Source organism: Sardina pilchardus, chromosome 16 (assembly GCF_963854185.1).
Source record: "Sardina pilchardus chromosome 16, fSarPil1.1, whole genome shotgun sequence".
Lineage (NCBI taxonomy): Eukaryota > Metazoa > Chordata > Actinopteri > Clupeiformes > Clupeidae > Sardina > Sardina pilchardus.
This window is the reverse complement of record NC_085009.1, coordinates 11,055,629-11,064,819: the sequence shown is the minus strand read 5'-3', so window position 1 is coordinate 11,064,819 and position 9,191 is coordinate 11,055,629.

Genomic DNA, 9,191 nt, shown 5'->3' with positions numbered 1-9,191 from the left:
CTAGAAATCATTAGCTAAGTTAGCTAATCAACCTGGTTAGCACTGTGAGCATAGTTAGCATAGTTAACATTTTTACCATTACTGCATGAAATCAGTAGCTAAGTTAACCAATCAACCTGATTATCATTGTTACCATAGTTAACATTTTAACATGAATAGTAATCATTAGTTAAGTTAGAACTGGGAATGTTTCAGCTTTAAACTGTCTACCTTCACACTATCAACTCTCTGTAAACTATGCAACCACCATGTTTACCCTAGCTACACCTTAGTAACCATATCTACATTATCTATCTATTTTTGCATTTCATGCACTGGTAATTCCTTGGAATTGCATTTCTAGTTTTACCTGTGCTGCTATTAGCTACAGTATGTACATGCAACAGGTAAACTCCTCAACTTTCCCAGTTGACTCAGATAATCACTGACTTTGAGCCTGCATTTGATGCATGCAATGCATGCAGTAGCAAACACGTGTCAGCTTCCTCGTGCATTGAGTGCAATTCTGTTACTTCCTCACACTTCTCCTTTGTCAGCTTGTAACAAGTTTCTTCAAAGGTGATGAACAGAATTTTGCCATGCAGCAATTGTCTGTACTGTGGATGTTTCAATTCTTCCACCAGAAACTTGATGAGGCTGCTCTTGTTGGAGGAACTGCAAAGGAATTTCCGCCACTGTCTCACATAGTGTCCACCTACCAAGGTCCCTGTGCTGGAGAGTGGAGTCTGCACCCCTGTTTACTTGTTCAGCATCTTTGATGGAAGTTTGACGGTAGATATCGAAAACAAAATCTAGCCTCTAACTTTGTGCACCTTCTTGCAGGACTGACATCATCGCTGACTTTGCCACCTGTGCAAAGGTTCTATTGTCACCATTCATTTTTTGAATAAGTCTCATCCCATCGATGATGCAGGTAGATGGTGTTGGGATGTGTTCTGCTGGAGACACATTCTTTTTTTTTTTTTTTTTTTTTTTTTTTGGCCTTTTTTGCCTTTATTAAGATAGGACAGTGAAGAGGTAGACAGGAAACAAGTGGGAGAGAGAGATGGCAGCATTGGGTGAGCAAGAACATCCTTCATATTAAGATTCCTGCTTTCAAGGATCATGTGGCTGAACAGGTTTCTGTCGGCCTTCAGAACAACATCTTGACCTTTCTATCCATGAGATCTTTTTGTGTTAATATCAGAGAATGTTTTGAGGCGTTGCTTGGTCATCTTGTCAAGGAATTTCAAAGATATTGGGTCCTTTTCTAGTCTTGAATGTTAATATGAAGGATGTTCTTGCTAGAGAACTCGAAAAGAATGTGTCTCCAGCAGAACACATCCCAACACCATCTACCTGCATCATCGATGAGATGAGACTTATTCAAAAAATGAATGGCGACAATAGAACCTTTGCACAGGTGGCAAAGTCAGCAATGATGTCAGTCCTGCAAGAAGGTGCACAAAGTGAGAGGCTAGATTTTGTTTTCGATATCTACCGTCAAACTTCCATCAAAGATGCTGAACAAGTAAACAGGGGTGCAGACTCCACTCTCCAGCACAGGGACCTTGGTAGGTGGACACTATGTGAGACAGTGGCGGAAATTCCTTTGCAGTTCCTCCAACAAGAGCAGCCTCATCAAGTTTCTGGTGGAAGAATGGAAACATCCACAGTACAGACAATTGCTGCATGGCAAAATTCTGTTCATCACCTGTGAAGAAACGTGTTACAAGCTGACAAAGGGGAAGTGTGAGGAAGTGACAGAATTGCACTCAATGCACGAGGAAGCTGACACGCGTTTGCTACTGCATGCATTGCATGCATCTAATGCAGGCTCAAAGTCAATGATTATCAATGCTGAAGACACTGATGTCATGGTGCTTTGTCTTGCATTCCAGACAGACATCACCTGTCCTATTTATCAGAAATGTGGAACACAGAATAGCACTCATTTTGTTGACATTGCTAAACTGGTAGGCTCAATTGGATATGGCGTGTGTGATGGCCTAATTGGCCTACACGCCTTCACGGGCTGTGATACCGTCAGTGCATTTGCTGGTCAAGGCAAGTTGAAAGCCCTGAAGATGTTGAAAAAGGACACCTCATAACAAGACACCAGTCAACTGGGAAAGTCGTGGAATGTAACTGAGGATCTTTTCCAGAAAATTGAGCAGTTTACCTGTTGCATGTACATACTGTAGCTAATAGCAGCACAGGTAAAATTAATGAACTGCGTCACCAGCTGTTTCGTGCCAAAAAGGGAGTAATTGAATCAAGCCAGCTGCCTTTATGTAAAGACAGTCTTTACCTGCACATCGAATGGGCCAACTACCAAGCAGCAGTCTGGAGGGGCTGTCTGCAAACATCTCCAATGGTGCCAAGCCCAACGCAGCATGGATGGATGGCCAATGATGGCAAGTTGGCCATTCACTGGATGCGTTCTCCACCTGCACCAGAGGTGGTTTTGGAGATGCTCTCGTGCAAGTGTGTGCGTTAATGCAAACTGCCAGGTTACACATGCCTATCCAATGGACTGTCCTGCACAGACATGTGTAGGTTGCAGATCTGTAGCAACCAAAAAGCTGAGGAGTCACAGCCAATATTGAAGAGCTATTTTCCAAAATGCTATAAATCCATTTCGGAAAACATTAATAATTCATGTTATTTAATTGTGTATTTCAGGTAATATCAATAAAAACTGCAGTTGTTTTGTTTTGATTGAGTAAAGATAAATCAACTAAACATAACCCAATACAGTTCCTCTGAAATTACTTGGAAAACAACATTTAAAAAAAATAATTCATGAAAATAAAAAAAATAAAAAAAAATGGTGGATATAGCGTTTTGGAAAATAACTCTTCATTTGAACTTGGGGAGTCAGATTCAGAAAATGATGACCTGTTTTAGTACTGTTGTGTTCTGAAGGCTGTTTAGTATTATTATTAGTATTATTATCATTATTAGTAGTAGTAGTATAATCTTTTATTAATATCATATCATTTTGTTTGTATTATTACCATTGTAGGCCTACAATGATATTTTCACAGTACCTGACAAATGTCAAATCTATTGTTGGTTGTTCCTAGTTGTTAATTGAATGTAAAATGATTATGCTGTATTCCCATTGTTTCAAAAAAATTATAAAATGAGTGTGAATCTTACTGACTTTGGTCTGCTTACTGTTTGGTCTGCTTTCTTTGAAAAACGCCATGCCTGATATAAGGCTGAATATCACCCCCTCAGAATGAGATAATATTGGCAAATGATACATTTTCTGAATCCTTAGAGTCATGCCAGTATTGCAATGTTTGCATTTTGTATCTTTGATGCTCCCTGATGCCACAGGATTAAAAGAACAAAATATGATTTAGGCGGAATGGCAGGAAAATGTGTATGATTAAAAGTTTGAAGAGCTACAGGGTTGGCTGTACTTGTCCAAAGTGTTCACAAAAGGTCTTGAATGAAAGCTCAGATTGTCCCCTTCAAAATGATACCAAACATAATACAATAGAATATGTAAATATGTCTTTAGCAAAGGCCAATAGCAAGATATGCACCTGTGTCAAAATGTGTTTTTTCAATGGGGGAGGGTAACTTTAACAGCTGATAACCCTAATTTAGCTGTGACTCCAGAAGGGCTATCATACAAAAATGTTAACTACAGACATGTATGTTTTCAAAAAATATAAGCAACCTTTGCCACCTTGAGTGGTACCGACATCTCATCTGGCCCATGGACTATATGTATAAATTTGACATTGTATGATCTTGGTAAAAAACTTGAAACTGTCCAGCACCACCAAGCTAAATCACTATATGTCCACTTTTGATTTCGTATAGGCTAATTCACCCATGCAGCAAAGCCTTGGCGAACCTAAGGCAGTAGGCCTCATAAAACATTCACACGTCTAATTTTTAAGACAGCGTGTAATTTGCACAATGCAAATAGTGTAAAAAGCTTTCCAGATGTCACCGATAATTAACTGTTAAGATGGTATCTGCAGCTCCACACGTACATCCCAGAGGCCACGCCAGTTTCCTGGCAACCCAGCGCAACGCAGACCTGTTGGTACATGCTTAGCACAAATTGAGACATTATGCAATGAAGCCGATTTCTGTGGTGAGACACTGCATGCATCATTAATGAATTGTTGATAAGCCCTCTACTAGTAGGAGAGTGTGGATTGTGTACAAGTAGAGCTTTGCATTACACTGCACACACATGGTTTCTGGAGAAATGGGACAAAACATGATGCAAAATAGTTAAAAGTTAATAGTTAAGTCACCGCATGTGTGACTTAAACTTAATTAGTCTAATCTACAGAGACAATTTATTATGAAGACAATTTATTATGACAGTTTTTATGAAAATATGACTGCGTAGATTGTTTTGTTGATGCTAACAACTGTCAACATATTTGCTTTTACTTCACTCCCTCAGTCTGTCACAAGATGCTCATTAATCAGAAGAGCACAGGAGGGGAGAGACCTTCCATTGCAGACACACAACTCTCATGTATCACATTCCTGTATCACCTCAAAAGCAATCTGACTGAAATTTGTCAAATTATTGTTTTGAAAGTGTCTTGAATTTGGTTCCATGCCAGCTGTTACTCAGCTGTTAGGTACGTGGTGTAACTCCTTATCTCAGCCTTTAATTACGTTTTGTCTGAAGATTGCATATTTGCATATTAGCCTACACCACAGGCAAGCACTTATGCAACATATCTGGACATGTCTATGTTATAACTACATGGCATAGCAACAGGGTGTGCTGTATGTTTCATTGATATTAATGGGAGTTTGACATGACATTGAGCCAGCGTCAGCATCATGAGCGAGTCTTGGGGGGGCCCAGGCCCGTCCAAACCGGTCCACCACGATAAATTGACAAGCATGATATATTTTTGGTGAGATAATGTGCAAGACTGGGCAGCTGTCATATTTTGCACCGCTCTGCGATACATGGAGTTCTGAGATTTTGTGAATTGCAAACCATCTGTGTCTATTGCTGAGCTATTTTTGCAGTGTCTGTTTCGCTTTATCGATGTTGAAGACACATCTGCTAAGGATCTAAGTGAAATCCTGCCTGACCGCCTGGAAAAGCACAACATAAACAGTAGCATAAGGCCATTCTTATGCCAATGGTATGATGGAATGAGAACAGGGTGTTCAGCGAAGAATTTCACAGTTGAATAGCAAATCATTCTGTGTCCCATCATGCAGTACTCACACTTTTAATCTGGTTGTAGTCTTCAGTGCTATCCATCTCTTTTTGTTGGTGTGCTGCAAAGACTACAACTTATTCAGATTCTCTGTGCAAAGTTGGTCAATCCTAACGGAACATGTTAAGACATTCACTTTAAATCAACTGTCAACTAGAAGCTGGAGGGCGCGGATTGACTGTTTGAAGTTGATATGATATTACCTATCAGTGGTACTGGAAAGCATTATCTGCTCCAGGCATTTGCAATAGAGAATAGGAATTCAGAAAACATGTCCACTGCCAAAACCATTTACATGATGATCTTAAGACCTGGCATTGTCTGCTGTGTAGGCCTACACGATGATCTGGTAAAACATTTTTGTTTTCTACCAGGTCAACATGTGAGCAAGATACTACAAGGTCCAGATCTTGCCACGGAAGCCCTTAGAAGAGAAACTGAGGGTATGGTGACCAGACGTCCCCGGTTTCAGGGGACAGTCCCCGGTTTTTTGTTTGCCTGTCCCTATGGGAAAATACAGAAAAACTATGACATAGTTTTCTGAAGACAAAACTTATGTTTTATGTGTATGTGTGTGTATGTATTTCAATCAAATTGATAGTCAGAACAGAAAATGTCCCCGTTGTATCCACATTTTTTGGGATTATGTCTCCGGTTTTGGTCTCGGACATCTGGTCACCTTAACTGAGGGACAGTCGTGTTGTTGCCAGATGTGAGTCACGCAAACAAGAGTCACATTAGCAACAAGAGACAGCGGCAATCCAAGATGGCGGTGCTAACTCATAGAAGGCAGGGTTTTTTTTTACATAAAACAAATAAGTTCAGGATTTCTGCCCTTATATTGTCTAGAAGTCAGAAATAGGTACTATTAAATCTAAAAAAAAGTATTTTTTTGTTAACACATTTTGAGCCTGCATTGACAGGGAGAAAAACAGTTTCTTCTGTGAAAATGGGCGTGTTTCCTGTCAAACTGATGCAATGTGGTAGAAGTCCTGGATGTGGAAATAAAGCTTCCAGAGAAAGACCACGTAAATCGACAAGACAATTTCTGGAAACTCATTTCACTTCAGAGGAAACCTTTAGTAGAGAGTTATTCCTGACATCAGAGGACTTCAGAAGCCTGAGTGACAGATTTTCAAGATTGCAATTTATGCCCTTCATGACTTTCTGATCTCAAGGGATAACATGATGCAGACAATAAAAAATGGAAAAACCCCACAAGGTGCAAGAAATAGGATCAGACAAGGCGTAACATGGAAGTAAGAGATTTAGCATTGGAGAGTGGTTCTTCTGTTCATACTTTTCCTGACCACATCACCACCTGCCCAAATGTCATGCTAGATTAGATAGTCTATACATTGAGACGCTGCTGAATATATGAGCATTAATGCATCTACGCTTGTCTCTACCTGTCTCTGTTGCCTCTGGTGAGAGGGGCTTTTAAGCTTTTAAGCTGATTGATTTAAAAAAAACAAAAAAAACAAACGTAGGCCTATAGGTCAACCATGAGCTAAGAGAGGCTCTAGGACTGCCACTTATGTCAATTGACTGTGATGTTCAAAAGTCTTTGGAGCCAGAATACACTGTGGTTGCATTTGCTAAATAATGTCTATGATGCGGCTCCCAGAGGGGTCGGGATGGAGGGTAGAGTTCAGTTCACTCCAGGTCCCTTTTGCCTTCCTTACCTCGAAAAGGTCCTTCTGGTGAGAGAGATTTGTGGATAAGAATGAAAGGGATTTTTGAGAGCACAAAAAAATCTGTTTAATTTGTTAAAGAAACATGAATACCATGTATACTGCAGTGGTGCTATTCCTCAGGCTGGAATGAACAGCATTTGCTCCTCAATCTTCTCTGTTTCTGTTCTGATCTGAAGATGTTGCCCATGGCCTCTCGAGTTACTCGAACATTTGCATTCCAGCTCAGGACAACAATGGCTGCAGGGGACGTTTTTCCAGGCCTCCAGATGCTCTCTACATCTTTTGTTGAAGGGCCACTTGTAGCTATCAAAAGCAATTCAACACTTTCCATACGTTCCCATCAAGTAAGAGACTTTTTCAAGCGACTGCTTGAAATTCAATCCGGGAATCCACTTCAACATATGCAGACAGGCACCTCCATCAACCACCAATCTTCAAACCGTTCAGAGGCTTTGCTCAGGCTGAGAATCTTGGTCAAGCGGTCCCTCAATTTGACCAGAACTTTTAACATCAAGCCATTCTTTTAGGAGGCCGTTGGCGCAGCTGTCAACTCGGGGCCATCCCTATGTTCCCCAGGTCCTATGTTCCCCGGTTTTCGCCAAAAGGGTCCTATGTTCCCCGGTATGTATTGCGACTGGGGAACATAGGACCCTTTTTGAAATGTACCAACAAAAAGGGTCCTATGTTCCCCGGGCCCATACAAAGTGGGGATCATAGGACCCGGGGAACATAGGTACACTCCCATTAACTCATAACCAAAGCACGTTCTCTTCTCTCAGAACCAAGACAGTGAGTCTTTTAAAACAACACCGTTAAATTGATAGTGTCTACTTCGTCCTCAAAGTTATCAAGTTAGTTATCAAGTTATTAAGTTGCAAATTTAGCAAGCGAATTGCACTGGGGATAAATAGAGTTTTTTGTCCTATTGGACTTATAAAAGGGGACTCTTAGTCTTTTGCCTGAGGGAAATACTTCAAATAAAGAATGAAGTGGATGATTTTTACAGTCCAATATAGATTTAATCTTGGCATTTTGCCAGACCAAGTTCAGTGCCATTAGACATTAATGACAGAGTTTGGTGTGGATGAACTTGACTGGCCTTCACAGTAGTACTGACCTCAACCTGAACACCTTTGGGATGAATTAGAACAGAGACTGAGAGCCAGTCTCCTCATCCAACATCAGTGTGTGACTTGACTTCACATATGCACTTCTGGTAGAATGGTCAAAAATTCCCATAAACACACTTCTTCTTCTAAACCTTGTGCAAAGCCTTGCCAGAAGAGTTGAGGCTGTTATAGCTGCAAACGGTGGACCGATGTCATATTAAACCCTATGGTCACTTAAATTAATATGCGAGTCAAGGCAAGTGACTCAATACTTTTGGCAATATAGTGTAGCACAGTAGGTAACATGTTGACAGAGTGCATTAGCTTGCTTATCCCGTAAAGGATATTCTAGATAGGCCTACATCACCAGTAGGATAAAGCTCTTTTCACACAGATTTGAACTAAACAATCTGGAGTTTCCTACCTGTAGACAGTTACCCAACTCCTCCGTAAACACCTTGTTCCATTTTTTGTTGATCCTCTGACCTACAGTACCTCTAGATCTTCCAGTAACTATCTGTTCATATAAAAGCCTACCTAGCCAAAATTCGGAGTGACAACCTTCATGGTAACAAGCTTCTGCTTGTTCTACATTGATGCGATTGATGAGCCTCAATCTGACCGCAGTCCTTTCCGCATTACAGTGTTCCTTCCAATCGCTTACAACAGCTTTCTCTTGTGACTATTATGCTAATTAGACATTTTTCACTTCATGCTTGAGGCAATTTCTGTGAATCACTACACTAACATTGCCCTCGAGATTTGTTGTGAGAAATGTGGAAAGTCTGTGAGGTGATCTATATAGCAAGACAATGCTGGTTGATGTAGGTCAAGCTTCACTGTTTATGTCAAAATTGGCTAAAGACTGATCTATAGTTAGTTATATGGAAAGTCTGTGAGGTGATCTATATAGCAAGACAATGCTGGTTGATGTAGGTCAAGCTTCACTGTTTATGTCAAAATTGGCTAAAGACTGATCTATAGTTAGTTAACAAATATGGAATGTTCTTCAGCTTTCCTGGAAAGCATGAGGTGAAAAGGTCTGATATTTTTCTCATTTCAGGAGGGTGGTAGCCCCTCTCTACTAACCCAACCATATCATCTCACAGCTGTTGACACATAAACCCAAGTGGGAGCCCCTGATCAATCAGTGACTATATGTGAGCTACCATGGAAAA